The 16188-nt window shown below is 31.0% G+C and overlaps 1 protein-coding gene across 2 annotated transcripts in view; it reads left to right on the top strand.

Annotated features, from left to right (window-relative positions):
* LOC139515983 (cleavage and polyadenylation specificity factor subunit 2-like) overlaps positions 1-16188 on the top strand; it is a 167125-nt gene that overhangs the window by 18954 nt on the left and 131983 nt on the right. The gene's annotated exons all lie outside the window — the stretch shown is intronic.

The following is a 16188-nucleotide window of genomic DNA, read 5'->3' as shown; positions in this document are numbered from 1 at the left end:
TTTAAATGACAAATGGTAGTGAAATAGCTTGTTTCATGACTTTATTGGTTACTTGAAACTAATAAACTACTTGAAACTGATAAAAGGCACCAAATATTTCACCATGAATTAATGGACATATTATGTTTTGAAATACTTCTTTTTGGATAAGCGTTGAAGTACAAGAATATGGGACCATACAAAAATAAACACTTATGCAATTATGATAACTTTAGATAGAAAAATTATCAGTAAATGAAGGATGTACACCTCTAAGGAGCCAAAAATTTCTAGAATTAAACTTTTTTTCTTAACCTGATTTTTGGGTTTATAAGACTGTAACAAAATAATTGGTGAAGAAAAAATCATATGGTGGTGCACTTCTTTTTTTGCTTCAGCCCTTTGAAAATGCCCAATTTTGATTATTTTCACATTTTTCATCGATTTTTACCTATTTTTGGTCTATTATGAAAAAAATCACAGTTCCACAATTATAAACTTTTTTTCATACTTTCTATAAAGATGAAGTGAACCAATCTGAATAAATTTTACTTACAAAAACAATAGGTAGGTGTTACTATAAGAAAGTTTTATCATATTTTGACGCTTTTTTATGTAAAATTTACCATGCTGTCAATTTTGTATTTTTGTGATTTCCCTCAGTTTTAAGAACAAAATGCATATTATTTCAACTTTTTTGTTATAAATGAATGAAAAAAGACATATCTAAGAAATTTGAAAAGACCAAAACGATATGGGATGTACATGATTCTTGTAAAATCACCCATTTTCTTAAAATTTTGGCTAAAAATACTGACTTGATTGGTCGTAAAATTTGAAAACTGGATTACGCAAAAACATTCATTGTAAATACACAGTTTTTGCACAGTTTTATGTTTGCTCTAATATTTTTAAAATTCATTGATATTTTCCACTTCTATCACATGTTTTGGAAATAATTAACGAACGATAATTTAACGAGACTGAACGAGACTGAAAAGTCAGAAGAATACATCCTTATAAATAAAAGCTTTTGAAAATTTCATGAGATAAATGGTGAAAAATATTTCTATTGATATATTTCTGAAATAGATTAAATATAATATTTCTATAACGGATAGATCAAATTTATTTGTGATGTGCATGGTGTGTGGTTTTTTTTTGCAAAATGATGGAACTTGAAAATCCAGCAGTGTTCTTGTCAAATGTCAGGATTCTTGTCAATGGTTGTCTTTAGTTTTAACAAACTGGAAATCCTATGCTAGTGATATTTTTCATTGAATTAAGTAAGTTTTGATGGCATTTCAAGGGTTGTCTCTGTTAAACATTTTCACATTCTTTTATAGATAGGGAGCTATTTAGATCTAAATTGTTGACCTCATAGATTTATTAATTGACTTTTGTGTCAAAAGGTTTGTGTCTCATTGATGTATGATCTAATATCTATAATTTCTAGTGAAACAACTTGATGCATTTACCTCTGTTTAAGTCTTTTCCATTGTTCATCAGAGAAATTTTGGCTTTAATACTTTAAAGTTTAAAAACGTTTAAAAACGCTGTAACCTCTGGTTAAAATAAAAAAACAACAATCAAGATTCACCATTTTAGAAAAGTTGGTTTATATATTAAAGAATTAAGTAACCTCTTCATACTGAAAAACAATGTTTGATTGACTTGCAATATCGTTTTTATACAATTTAGATTTTTTTATCACCTATTTGGAATTCTTTTCTTATTTTGAATGACAAAAAGAAATTATTTCATTTCCTTTACATAATAAGTTATTAGGTTTTGTTACATGCTCTTTGAAATCCAAAGTGTGAAGCTTTGAATGACATGACGATCAAGTTAATTCTCCAACTTTTGCATCTCAGCAGTTTTAGAGTGCCAATTATGTAAATTTTACCCAATAAAAGAAATGAAAATAGTCATTGCACCGAAAATTAAATTGAAATTTGAAAACGACATTTTCTGAAACAAATTTGTTTTCCACTTAAAGATAATTGCTGAGAATACAATAAGAAATTGACAATTTATAAGGTTGTTATAAAAGTCTTTTTTGTAGATTGTAAATTCCCTATTGCAGGAAAGAAAGAATAGGAGTGGGAATTAATAAGCTCTGAATTAATACGTAAAAGTCTTCTTTATTCTTTATTAGTTTGACATTATTACTGGTCATTGAACCACAGTACAAAAAAGTTAAATAAAACTGAAAATTTATATATAAATATATTTAGATTTGCAACCTAGGCAGTTTTTGATATATGAAAAATGTCACTTAAAATTGGACAGGATCAGTTTATTGGCTTATTATAATATAGAAGTGTGTCTCCTGTATCGAGGCCATTTTTGAATGTGCATCTCCCAAGGCTTGTCAATGGGTGTCTTTGTCTCTTTTTTTTCAACAACAGAGATTTGATGTTGGTATCAAATAAGTTATTCATAACATTTCTTACCTAACTCACGGGGATTAGAAACTTATTTAAGTAGTTCTTTCGACATGAGTATTTTTTTCTTATTTTCTTTAATTTCTTGTATTTGCAAGAGTTATCTTTCTTGTGGAAGGGTTTATTCTGACATTTTGTATATTTGCAATTTTGGGATATGCTCAATATTTTTCATCTTTAGTTATAAAAAGTTGAATTAGTAAACATAACTATAAAATATCATTCATCAATCCCAATAACAAAAATTAAAACCCAAACATTTAACCTGTTAGAAGATGCCTGTGAATTGTGGTACACGATATTGGGCAAGTGTTGAAACTAAAAGTTTTTAAATTTCAGGGGCAGTACCTTGACTGATCATGCGTGATAGCATATATGATCGATAAAAAATTAGTGTTTTTTTTAGAAGAATTATTGTTTTAAAGACATATTTAGAAAGTACAAAACACTCCATTTATAAGTCATATCACAAATATTACCAACTTTGTATGGTTTCAGAGATAATATTGGTCTCTTCTTATAGTAGTATAGATTCTTTAAACTTGAACAGAACTGATGAAAAACACTTATTGCAGCTTTTAAGAAACTTAAAAAAAAAATCAATTTGTTATTTAATTAAACAGATTTCTATCATTGACGGATCCAGGGGGGTTCCGGGGGTTGGAACCCCCTTTTTTTTGGACGATCAATGCATTTGAATGGGAGCGTATAGTTGGAACCCCCCCTTTACTCTGGGTTGGGAAGCCCCCTTTTTAAAATGGCTGGATCCGCCCCTGTCTATATAAAGTTATGATTGATTAATAATCAACAGTACATGATGTTTTTTTCTCACCTGAATGGTAAGAAACAGAATAACTTGTTCTGTCTGTCCTAGTAATGGGAAACAGCATTTAATGATACCATTTGTTCAATTCAAAAGAGACCATATAGAAAAATTATGCATGCTGAGTTTTTTAAACTCATGACAATTTGTTTCAGTACTAATCAATTTCGTTTTGTTCAACTGGGGATCTAAATAGAAAGAAAACAACATTAATTTATTTAGAAATTGCAAACCAATTATTTTTCGTTCTGAATAATTAATAGAAAATGATTTCTCAACTATTGTTCAGTTAAATAAAACATTAACGTAATTTTTGGAATTATTTCAGCTTGAAATTGTTTGTAGGGTTTGTAAAGAGGTAGGATACTAAAGTATTCTATATACTTAATAAATACGATTTAATTTAATCGGAGGAAATCTTTAGGGAAATGAACATTTGATTCTTTAGCAGAACATTCTTGTATTTATTAGATTCAAGCAATATATTGTTTAAAATGAAAATTTTCTTAGGAAACGGAACATTAAATTTTGAAAGCAAACTGTTATTGTACTGATATTTCAATATTGTTCAAAAGGAAAAGTTTATAAGGAAATGAAAATTTAATTTTTAAAGCAACTGTTCTTTCACTGGAATTATTACAATATTGTTCAAAATGATCAGTTTATAAGGAAATGAAAAATTTAATTTTTAAAGCAAACTGTTGTTGTACTAGTATAATTGCAATATTGTTCAAAATGAAAAGTTTATAAGAAAGTGAAAATTTAATTTTTCAAGCAAACTGTGTTTGTATTGTATTGCAATATTGTTCAAATTGAAAATGATATGAGGTGTTACCAGTACATATATAAGGTTTCATATGTAATTTGTTTTGCTCTTGTACTATAAGTTCATTGACAGAGATAAATAAGTTTATTCTTATTTTATTTTAAATTGATATTCCTTATGGGAAAAATATTCTGCTGGTTAACCAAATGAACATATAGGTATTTATACTGGTGTGAAATATCTCAGCTAATCATGCAATTTGATTGGTTACTTTGACAGGGAAATATGTGCAAATAGCCCCTGGTGAACAAAAATAAAGATCCAATGCAACTGGTAATTAATTTCAAAATTAGGACATTCCAGTTATGTATATGAGTCCTTGGCTTAGTAATATAACTGTTATTATGGCTCAAAAATTAAAGGACACTAAAAGATAATATAAGACCATATCCCCTGTGAAGATCCACAACACTGAAAAGAAATACAAGCCCATATCCCCTGTGAAGATACCAAATAACATCTACTATTTGGGACTTGACAGATCAAATGATCCTCCCTAATGGAATATCGAAGTTACAAATCATATTTAGTACTTATAGATTATCGTTGATCATCTCAACGAGATTTATTTTCTCGCTTGAGCTGGTACAGCGAAAGAGAGAAAAGCAATTGAGTTGAGATGACCAATGATGATCTGTTTATCGCTATTTTACCTATGACGACGTTGTCAGTTTCAATGTCAATTTCGTTAGCAACGCCACATGGCCTCCTTAGTTTCTAGTGATAATTTTTCCATCTCAAGCGAGAAGCATGATATGAAAATTATTACAAAAAAAGATCAAAAGAAAAATGTGCAAAATAGGGATAATATATAATATACTGTCAATTCTGGAATTATTGCATGCATTTTTATTAAGATTTTTGAAAAAATGTACATCAATGTATGATATAAAAGTATTGCAATTTCAGGATATGCATCAGAATTCAGAATGCAAGTTTATATCATTATGTGTATATTATATGTCAGACAATACAGATGTTTGATCAGCTTTTCTCGGCTTACAAATATTTATGAGCTATTATATGTTGTAAGTTTTTGTCTGATTGAGAAATATGCATATGTTTTAAAATGCATAAATTAACGAATAAATTTAATGAATAATGGTTTGAAATGCTTGTCTTTTTGTGTTAACTAAATGTCAAAATTATAATTTTCAGGAAACAGATGCTATATAAGTCAACAGTCTTGTGTTTGTTCAAATTAATTTATTCAGTTTCTGTTTGTGATGTAATTTTTACCGTATTTATTTGTTTGATCAATCAGAAATAAAAAACACATCTTGCACTTTGCAACATTGATTCCATTATCAGCTTTTGTGGATTAGGTTATGTAACTTTAGCATCAGGTACATTTCCTGCACATAAATAAATATTTATATATATATATATATAAGTCTGAAAATTACATCCACCAGTGTAAAAATTAGACGTTTCTGCTGACAAATTTTTGTCCGTCCCTCAGCGGGAATTGAAACTCACACCTTTGATACACTGCAGCACCAATCACTTAGCCTCATGTCCAGTGCTCTAGACCACTCAACCACATCTGCTATATAAATATATGTATATATATATACAGTATATTTTATGTACTGTAATCATTTTGCAATGGGGCTATATTTGCTAATTCGCAATCATGTAAATGGCCAAAAAAATGTCCCACATGGAAATACATGTAGTTTAAACATATTAACAACATCTTTTTGAAGGTTGCACTAAGCATACCAGAACCAAGATAAAAATGGATCTTTCTTTCATGTTTCTCTCTGTCTACATGGGTTCAAGTTTGTTCAATGAATTGGCAAGCCATATCCCGACTTTCCATCAGTATGGCAGTACTTTGATTTATATGCCAAGATGATCTATAAGTAAAAAAAAGTAACAAGTAGGAGGATTATAGAAATATAATAACAAACCTCTAGATGTTCATTAATGATTTGTGTTGTTGGGTTGCTGTCTCATTGGCTACATTGATACATCATACAATATAGACCTATAACAGTTTTTCTTTTACAAATTGTACTTGGATGGACGGTTGTCTAATTAGTACTTATACCACATCTTCTTATATCTCTGTGATATTAGTCCAACATGACTGGACATTACAGCCATTCCTGTAAAATGTATTGTCACAAGAGGAAAGGTTTGACATCAATATACATATATAATTACATTAGATGTATGTTTCATTATAATATTTTATTTTGATTGGTTAACTGCACATCACGTGTTATTCCGTAAGCAGTTGCATTGCTCAATACAACTTTTCACTCATGATAACACGTGCTCCAACAATAAAGTGCACAGGTGAATTAAATAATAAAATATATAAAATTCGTGTTTTCGTGATCATAGCTAAAACATGTAATTATAAGTATTGAATGCTTCTTTTTGTAACTTTATAGGGTTGTAAAAGCGTTGACCGTGCATACATTTTTAGAATGAAGCACTTCCGCGCTTCATACAAAATGTACTTCGGTCAACGCTTTTGCACCCCAATAAAGTTACAAAAAGAGGCATTCAATTTTAAATATACCGGTAAATAGTACTTTAAATTCTTGGATAAAGTGTCTCAGATCTCGAAATAGACATTAGCATTGATTAGGATCTATATTTAGATAAGATATAAAATAGATTAAATTCTTTACTACTTTCAAAGAACTCAAATTCTCAGAAACATTTCTTACATTATTTTTATATTACTTTATCATTGCTTTATATCTACAAAAGTACAAACCCATTTAAGCCTTTTAAGTGTTAATGTTTTAGCATGTCTTTCTGACTTCAGTCATGCTTTCTTAATTCCATTAGGATAGCATGATTTTGTTCTCTTATCAGATAGTGCTAATTAAAACGACTCTCATGTGGAACATTAACTTTTAACACCTACTACCAATTTTCCTCAGTTAATCAGTCATGAAAGATAGTCATCCTGCATGCAAGAAGCATCCCATTACAAATAACTTGTTAGGTCTAATCATCAATATATTACACTTAATCAGATATATGTAATTTCTTATTACCATTTACGTTTATATATATACATACTGATGGAGATTATTCCGAGAATAGTGTTGTATATATAACCGTATATATAACACTCTTGTAAATGATAAATCTTTTTGTACTAGGATTATTTTTGTGATGTTTTTATTTAGTATTGAAAAATAGTTATAAAATAGGTTTAGTAAAAAAATCGCCAAATTTTTAGTAGCATTATTTGTAGGCAGCATTTATTAATAGCGATAATAAATTCTGAATTTACAAATTACTGCCATGGCGGTCGAGTAACATAAAACTTTCTGGTCAGGCAGGTTACGTTAATATACAGATATTTCAAAAACAAATAATCAAATAATGTGTAGTCTGCTTGTCAAAGAAAAATACAAGTAAATTCACTAATCTATCATTTATTAAAATTCCATTCCAGGAAACTATTTACATTATATACAGTTTACAAAATGTATAGTTCAAATATTCATTGGCACATTACTTTCACACATCAAAAATGGATTTTATTACATTCTGCATCTAAATATGCAACAGTGTCTAATACTGTGCACACCAAAGAAAAACAACACACACATAGTGTCCAAAACCACGCAACAGTCTGAGCGGACAAAATATCAAAAATACATACAGTTGAATAGTAATGTAACACAACTTTCTACGAATCTATAAGCTCTCCCAAAATCGACTAAAAACTGCCCAGAATAATTAAATCTTTTTTAATGTTTCATAATGTATAGTTCCTTTCTCACCTTCAATTTCTCTCATAACTGAAACAGAGGGCCTTATATACCTATGATCTCCAAATATTCTCCAATTGATCTAAATAATCTCCAAATATTCTCCAACTGACCTAAATAATCTCCAAATATTCTCCAACTCTTTTTTTTTTTATAAAAATAAAACATATAAATCATATAAAAGTATTTACTATGTGACCTCAGATAACATGCTATGTTAATCTCTTATAGAAGTGTAGCTATTTGACTTAACCAGCCGATAACCAACATGTTAATATGACAAAGTTAATTACAGTGGACGATAAAATTACACTTGTACATTACAGTATATTATCAATATTTTTACAACTTCTTTTTATTCAACTTAGTTTGATTGAATGTTTTTTGCATAATCTTAAGGGGGTAGACCTTGGTTCAGGGAGATAACTCTTTAAATCAGTTAAGCGTTTGTAAAAGTCAAGTTCATCAATGTATTTTAAGTGTTTACCTGAAACAGATTGAAAATAATCTATATAACCTATGAAGCTTAGAATATATTTTTGAAAATGGTTGACACAAACGTACTAATGATTTTAAGAGTTATTTCCCTTGACCTAGGTCTACCTCCTTAAGTTAGCTTTTGTTTGATTTTGATTCTTTTGTAATAGAAGTTTAAATCTTATGTTTCCTTTCACTACATTTTATGAAATCAAGATTGAAGTTATGAATTATTTAGATAATTAACTATTACACCTGTTTTTGTAGAGTTTCAGAATTTTGTATTTAAAGATGTATATTTGCACGTTTTACATAACTCAGGTTTATTTAGTCAGACATCTGAATCTAGTGAAATTTGTTACATGATGCTGAAACAGATGACAGTTAACTCACATTTGAATTTTATGAGTTTTAATCTTATGTTATTTGAACTTCAATTGTCCCTTATGTGAGGTAGTCACAGGTTTAATCAATGCCAAATCTGCTGTAATCAAAAGTAAAAATTTGTATTTTTTACCAACATACCTTGTACATGACATTTAGGAGTCAGAGAAAATATTTGATGGCTTGGTGTACTGGTAGGGTGATATTTGTTTCTTTGTAATATTAATTTGTGAGCTTGCACATTAAAATCGAAATAAGCAATAAGCGTGATGGTGTGATACAGGAAAAATGTAAACGAAATAAACATGTTTTAAAATCATCCAGAATATGCATGTAATATTTGCCATTTGATGTTAAGCACTCGTCCATCCATCAATCAATACATTTTGTTTTATCATTTTTGAAAAATGAGTCATTTTCAAATACATGTATCATGCAAAAAATTTATGCGTTCCTATAATGGTATGATGTTGTTGTCGTCGTCTGCGTTGTCCGAAGATACATTTGGTGTCCGGATAATAACTTTAGTTTAAGTGAATCAATCTCTATGAAACTTTTTAAGAAGGTCCAATACCACAAAAAGAAGGTTCGACTTGATTTTGGGGATGATGGTCTCAAGTGTTTTGGAATTAGGGGCCCAAAAGGGGCCCAAAACAAGCATTTTTCTACTTTCAGGATATCATCTTGTGTATGAGTATTTAAATTGTTCTGAAATTGTACCACAATGATTTACAACACAGGTAGAAGGTTTGGATTGATTATGGGGGTTATGGTCCCAACAGTGTAGGAATTTGGGGCCAAAAAGGGGCCCATATAAGCATTTTTATAGTTTCCAGTCAATAACTTGTGTTTAAGTGTATAAACCTCTCTGAAATTAAAAAAAGGGGGAAAACAAGGGGTTTTCTGGTTAAAGGACAATTTAAAAGCAGTGTAAGAGAGGTAAGCCAATTCCGTTTAAAGAATACTGTTATATATATATGTTTGATTAACTCCCTTACACTGCTTGAAAATTATGTATTAACCCTTTAACCCCCAATCCTGCCTGTAGGCGTGATGGCGACAACCATTCTTTGATGGCCCGTATGACCCTCCATACCTTTTTTGAACTGCCCAACCAGAACTGTCATGCTAGCAGAGACTTCAACCAAGCAGTTCATGGTCCATAAACTCTTCTCAGACGTCTGTTTATGAGAATATGGCACTTTGAAAGCCGTTTAAGAGTTCAAAATAGGAAAAACGTGAAAAGTAGCCAAAATCAGGTGCGGGTGGGCATCTTTTGATGGCCACTACGTAACTGGTAGTCATTGTAGGTATAAACTATTATTGTAAATTCATGCATAGGATGTAAAGGAACACACAGAGGTATAATATGGCCAATAGGAAACTAGTGTGTAAAATCTAAGTCACCGTTTTGTCAAAAATCTGTAAAAGCAGACATTTAGGCAGACCTGACTTAACAATAATAATTCGCCAGCAAGACACTTAAGTTCCATAAACTCCCAGTCAGCATGATTGGACTGCTGTATCTATAGGGTAAGACTTGAATGACAAAGAAACACAGTCTGGTCAATGTTCACCTCTCAAGGTCGTTTTAAAATTGGAAAATAGACGGAAAATGACAATTTTTCAGTGGGGGTGTGTTCAAACCCACAAGAAAATCTTCCACCTTCCACCCCACCCCCACCCATGCCCTCCGCCCCCAAATATCAATATATAATTCAATAGATGAGCATCAGTTACAGCATCAAGAGTCTGCTAATTTGCATATAATTTGCATATGATTGCAAATTTTCGAAAATGCCTGATTTTCCAGAAACCTCTTTGGGGCGAATGACTTAAGAAATGATAGATTGTCTTGAGATGATTAGCTGTAAATTTATATTTAGACATGTTAGTAGTTACTATTAATTAATTTTAATTTTAACCATGACTGTATGTCATTTTATATTTTGATATTTTAGGATGTATTAAAATGAGTAGGTATTTTTGCAAACTCTTTTTGAGGGGATTTTATATTCAACAGCTGGTTCATTAGACCACATTCATTCTGTGTCAACTATTTAATCACAATCCAAATTCAGAGCTGTATCAAGCTTAAATGTTGTGTCCATACTTGCCCCAACTGTTCAGGGTTCAACATCTGCGGTCGTATAAAGCTGCGCCATGCGGAGCATCTGGTTTTCATTGATGTGTGTAACTGCATGATGTAAGGATTTAAAAATTAGTAAATAAATCATTTAAGCAAGCTATCATGATGTGTTGTCAATAGATTCAAACGTAATGCATGAAAAAGTTGTTACATAAATGTTACCATAAGAAAATGATATAGCTAACATCAGAACAGAAGTTTAGGAGAAATATTATGACATTGTACTTTTGTAACGTGACTGAGTATTTGATTGCTCTCATTCATGGATGGGTATTACTATAAACTTTATACAAATCTTAAAAGCCAGAAATAACTGGCCTTCCAAATTGGAATTTAATAAGTACATATTCTCTGTATCATTCTTCAGTTTTATCATAATGTCCATTGGAAGTAGTTCTAAATGACTGTGGTTATATACAAAACCTATTTGGACAAAGTGATAAGAGAAATACTTCTTCTTTTTATTTAAAGGATTGTCTAGTAATGTGAATCCATCTCCATTATAGCTGTTATCTGCTCTGGGAAAATCAGGTTAGGTGAACAACCGCCTACAGAGAGATGGTTATACAAGACTTTCCCAGTATAGGGTCATATCTGTAAATTTCAAATTTGTCGTATGTATTTGGTGGTATGAATCTTTTACAACTGACATTGATGCAAGATTAGTTGTTCTAATTAGTCTACTGGATAAATTTCTGAGGTTGTAGGCTTGAATCGATTCTTAGAATTCATCAGACTAGTCAGTAAGTGTTATTGTTTCAAGTTTTGTATGCTTAGGTACATTTCTGGGCTGTTGTTAATTGTGACGATTGAAATAACGTAATGTTTGAAAAGAATATTAAGAGCAAAAATAAAAATGTTCTGCATATAGATCCAGGATGATTCTTCATTTCAATAGTTTCTCACTATACAGTTGTCAGTATGTTATATATTAATGGATTTTACTCCTGTTACTTTCCACTGAACAAACTAATCACTTTCTATATAATGTTGTTACATGAAATATTAAATTTACCACTGGAATTTACTTATGTGTAAAGTGCATTGTTTGTACTATCCATTGCTTTGGCTATCAATTTTCAACATGTTAAAATCTGCATTTCCGAAGAAAAAAAAGAAGAGATAAGATTGTATCAAGCAGAAGTCAGCAAATCTTATGTAAAGTTACTTGAAGATATGTGTTAATATACTTGATCAACAATGTTGATATCATCATGCTAATAATAAGTTAAATGCACCTCTAACAATTTCTTGAAACTGAGAATAGAATTGACAGAACATAGCAATCAAATACTCTCTTATAAAATTGTGATATGACTAAAGACCTTGTCTGTACTAGATTGATAGACTTTCGGTCGGAATTGTTAATTTGCTAATTCAAAAGGTAACAATCTGCAAAAATAGATGTCACTTTACCTAAACACTTTATTAAACTCTGAGCTGACCTGGTCTTTGCTATAACTCTTAAATGCTGCTTGCTTAGTGAAAATGTAGCAAATATTGATTCTCAAGTCATTGGTTTGATACTGTGCCACAAGACCTCCGAGGTGGGTTTTAGTTTTCAGGCCCACAGCTCACTGATTGATGCTTTATTCGATACTTTATATACCACATATTATTTTCTGTTGAATTCGTTAATTACTTGCTTCAGTTTGATAGTCTCTAAATTCTAGTGATAAAAAGTTTGCAATATAATATAGGCGATTGTCCACTATTGTGCTGACTTAAGGATGACCTGTTTTGTGAACTTAAATTGTTTGTTTGCTTTCTCATTCATGTCAACTACCATCTCATATTATTTGTATAAACATAGATAAATATGATGACAATTTATATGATAAATGGAAAGTCTGCGGTTTTATTGTTACCCTGTGGTCAATTCTATTGAATTATTCAGTGTTCCATAATGATACTATCATTACAGCATTGGTATGATAAAAAGCTATAAACCTCTATGCAGTGATTTTCATCTATTAGAATGAGATTGTAGTTAATATGACCAATTTAGGTTGTGAAGTGTTGTATAAAAGTATAAAAGGAATGGAATATAAAAACAAAGAAGATGTGTATGATTGCCAATGAGACAACTCTCCACAAGAGACCAAAACAACACAGCTATAAACAACTACGGTATAGATCACCGTACTGCCTTTAACAATGAGCAAAGCCCATACCGCATAGTCAGCCAGCTTCATGATAAATAAAACAGAAGAAGCTTATTGTTCATACTGGTTAGCTATGGAGACTACTGGCTTTAACAAAGTACAATTCTCCATTTCAAAATCTGGAACCTTGAATGAAATATTGTCAAAACAACTTTTATGTTTTCACCAACTTATTGAGGTTGGTTTAGAATTTCCGTAACAAGTGATATTCTACACATAATCATTTTGAATACAAGCCCTTTTATATTACCCACAGCCTCTTTAGATTCCAATACAACAAATTCTACTTGAATTGAAAAAAAGTAAGAGAAAGGTTCAGGATATATTGCTCTTTGGATGGATGAAAGTAAAATGTACATGTATAACCAAATTATTAGTCCCCTATATATAGCTACCAACGAAGTCGAAGGGGACTTTAGGTTTGCACTCAGTCCATCTATCTGTCTGTTTGTCCATCCATCAGTCTGGCAAATCAGTTTTCCACACTTTTTTTTCCATGCTTTATGATGATATTGATTTGATATTTGGTGTGTTGTTTCATCATGACAAATTAATTACAGATCAAGTTCAAATTTTGTTCTGGTGTGATAATTTTATGCAGCGATAAATAACAAGTTTTCAACACATTTTTTGTCATGCTTGAAGGTATTGACTTGATATTTGTTATATAGTTTACACTATGACAAGTTAGAATTTTGTTCCAATACAATGAATTTTTAACTGGTAGGGCACTATGTCTTGCCATGTAATAGTCACAGAATGCTTGTTTTTTTCCTAACATTGTTTAGGTATAATTTTTTTTTCTGCTTGCTTTTCTTAAATTACATCTTCCACTTCATCCCAAGGTTATTAACAAGGTCAAATCTATAGTGTAACCTTGTCATGTAGCTATAATTACTTGATCTATAATGATATTATCTATCAAAGATTTAGAAACAAAGGGTCATTCTCCAGATATAAGTACCCTGAAATTACAACATGAATCAAAATTGTTTGACTTGATGACGTTCATTACTATATTGTCCAATTGGTGAATTATAGAAATGTGTTTCTACTTGTCATGCTATTATTATAGTTTCCAAAATAGTTCTATATTGGAAGTATAACCCACTTTTGTCTTTGCTAGTTCTCACGAAGTAGTAGTTCTTGCCAATCTTTCCTGATGTCTTTGCATTGATTCAAATATAGAATTTGTTATTTAGTCTTTTTGTTGATGCTGACATATACAGACTATATCTGATGTATAGTAGTTGTCGTTTGTTTATGTAATTTATACGTGTTTCTCGTTTCTCGTTTTTATGCCCCACCTATGATAGTAGAGGGGCATTATGTTTTTTGGTCTGTGCCTCCGTTTGTCTGTGCTTCCATCTGTGCGTCCGTCCGTTCGCTTCAGGTTAAAGTTTTTGATCAAGGTAGTTTTTGAAGAAGTTGAAGTCCAATCAACTTGAAACTTAGTACAAATGTTCCCCATGATATGATCTTTCTAATTATAATGCCAAATTACAGTTTTTACCCCAATTTCATGGTCCACTGAACATAGAAAATGATAGTGCGAAGTTCAGGTTAAAGTTTTTGGTCAAGGTAGTTTTTGATAAAGTTAAAGTTACATCAACTTGAAACTTAGTACACATGTTCCCTATGATATGATCTTTCTAATTATAATTCCAAATTATAATTTTGACCCCAATTTCACGGTCCACTGAACATAGAAAATGATAGTGTGAGTGGGGCATCCGTGTACTGTGGACACATTCTTGTTTTATATATAATTAGACCATTGGTTTTCCCATTTGAATGGTTTTATATTAGTAATTTTGGGGCCCTTTATAGCTTGTTGTTCGGTGTGAGCCAAGGCTCCGTGTTGAAGGGACATACATTGACCTATAATGGTTTACTTTTATAAATTGTTATTTGGATGGAGAGTTGTCTCATTGGCACTCACACCACATCTTCCTATATCTATATATCACATACTTTCATATGTCATACCAAATATTATAGAGTAATTCACATGCATTGAGATGAAGGGAAAATTGTGTCATGGAACTGTCTAAATACTTTCCAGTATGAATATTGAAAAAAGAATGGATATATTCATGTAAAGCAACTTATCACCATATTATTATTCAAGCGATGAATAACACAATTCACTGCTGTCAGGAGCTGAGCAGAACCAGCTTTCAATCTGGAGCACTTAAGATCACCCAAGGTTTTTGGTTTTGTTCATGTTGCTTATATAGTCTTTTAGTGTTTTGTGTAAGGTCAGTGGCAGATCCAGAAATTTTCATAAGTGGGGGCCCAATGGCTGCCTAAGAGTGGGCCCAATTTCGTCACGCTTCAGTGATTCCCTATATAAGCAACCAAATTTTTTTCTCAAAAAGGGGGGGGGGGAGCATGCCCCCTGGGCCCCCCTAGATCGGTCTCTGGTGTAAGGTTTACAGATTGTTGTTTGTCTTACTGTCAATTATTTTTTGGCCATTGTTTTTTGTTTTTTTTTTCCTTTATAGTTTTTGATTTCCCAATTGTTCAGTAAATTTTGATAGGAGCAATTCTTAATTCATAGTTGTGAATGTTAAGGCTGTTGACCCCATTGTGAACTGTTGTTCATCTTTTGATTGTTTTTCAATTGTTGCCATCATCCCGGCTTTGTCTGTTTTTCTTAGTCTATTTGTTTGAATATTCATTTGTCATCTTCAGCCTCTACTTTAAAAATGATGAAAGAAAACAGAATATTTTTTGTTTTGACATGTTTTTGTTCTTCACTCTGCCATGGTTTTGTATCTTCCAAAAATAGACTATTTGCTTCCCACATAAAAACATTGTGTAAATTATTTGTCTAGCCATGAAGTGTGAATTTTTTTTGACAAAAATAATAAGTATATCAAAACAAGGAGTCATCAGGAAGTAAATATTAGCAACTTGGTCACCTTACAAAAGGTAAAAAAACTGTTAAATTGTGAAATTATTAACTGCTGATAACATGTCTGGAGTTGTTAATTTCCTTGTCCAGGAGCATCTGAAGTACTAGATTATATGTCTGGTATTTCTAATGAGTTTATTTTCTCTACTGAGTGTTAATTTCCCTCCAAGTACAGGTACCAGTAGTTTATCAATATTGTATAAAAACAATTAAATCGTAAATAAACAACCTTTTACCATATAAAGTATAAAGTGGGACAATTCTTCCTA

The sequence above is a fragment of the Mytilus edulis genome, chromosome 3 (genome assembly GCF_963676685.1).
Source record: "Mytilus edulis chromosome 3, xbMytEdul2.2, whole genome shotgun sequence".
NCBI lineage: Eukaryota > Metazoa > Mollusca > Bivalvia > Mytilida > Mytilidae > Mytilus > Mytilus edulis.
Note: the sequence above shows the minus strand (reverse complement) of the source record. Positions and strands in the feature narration are given on the sequence as shown.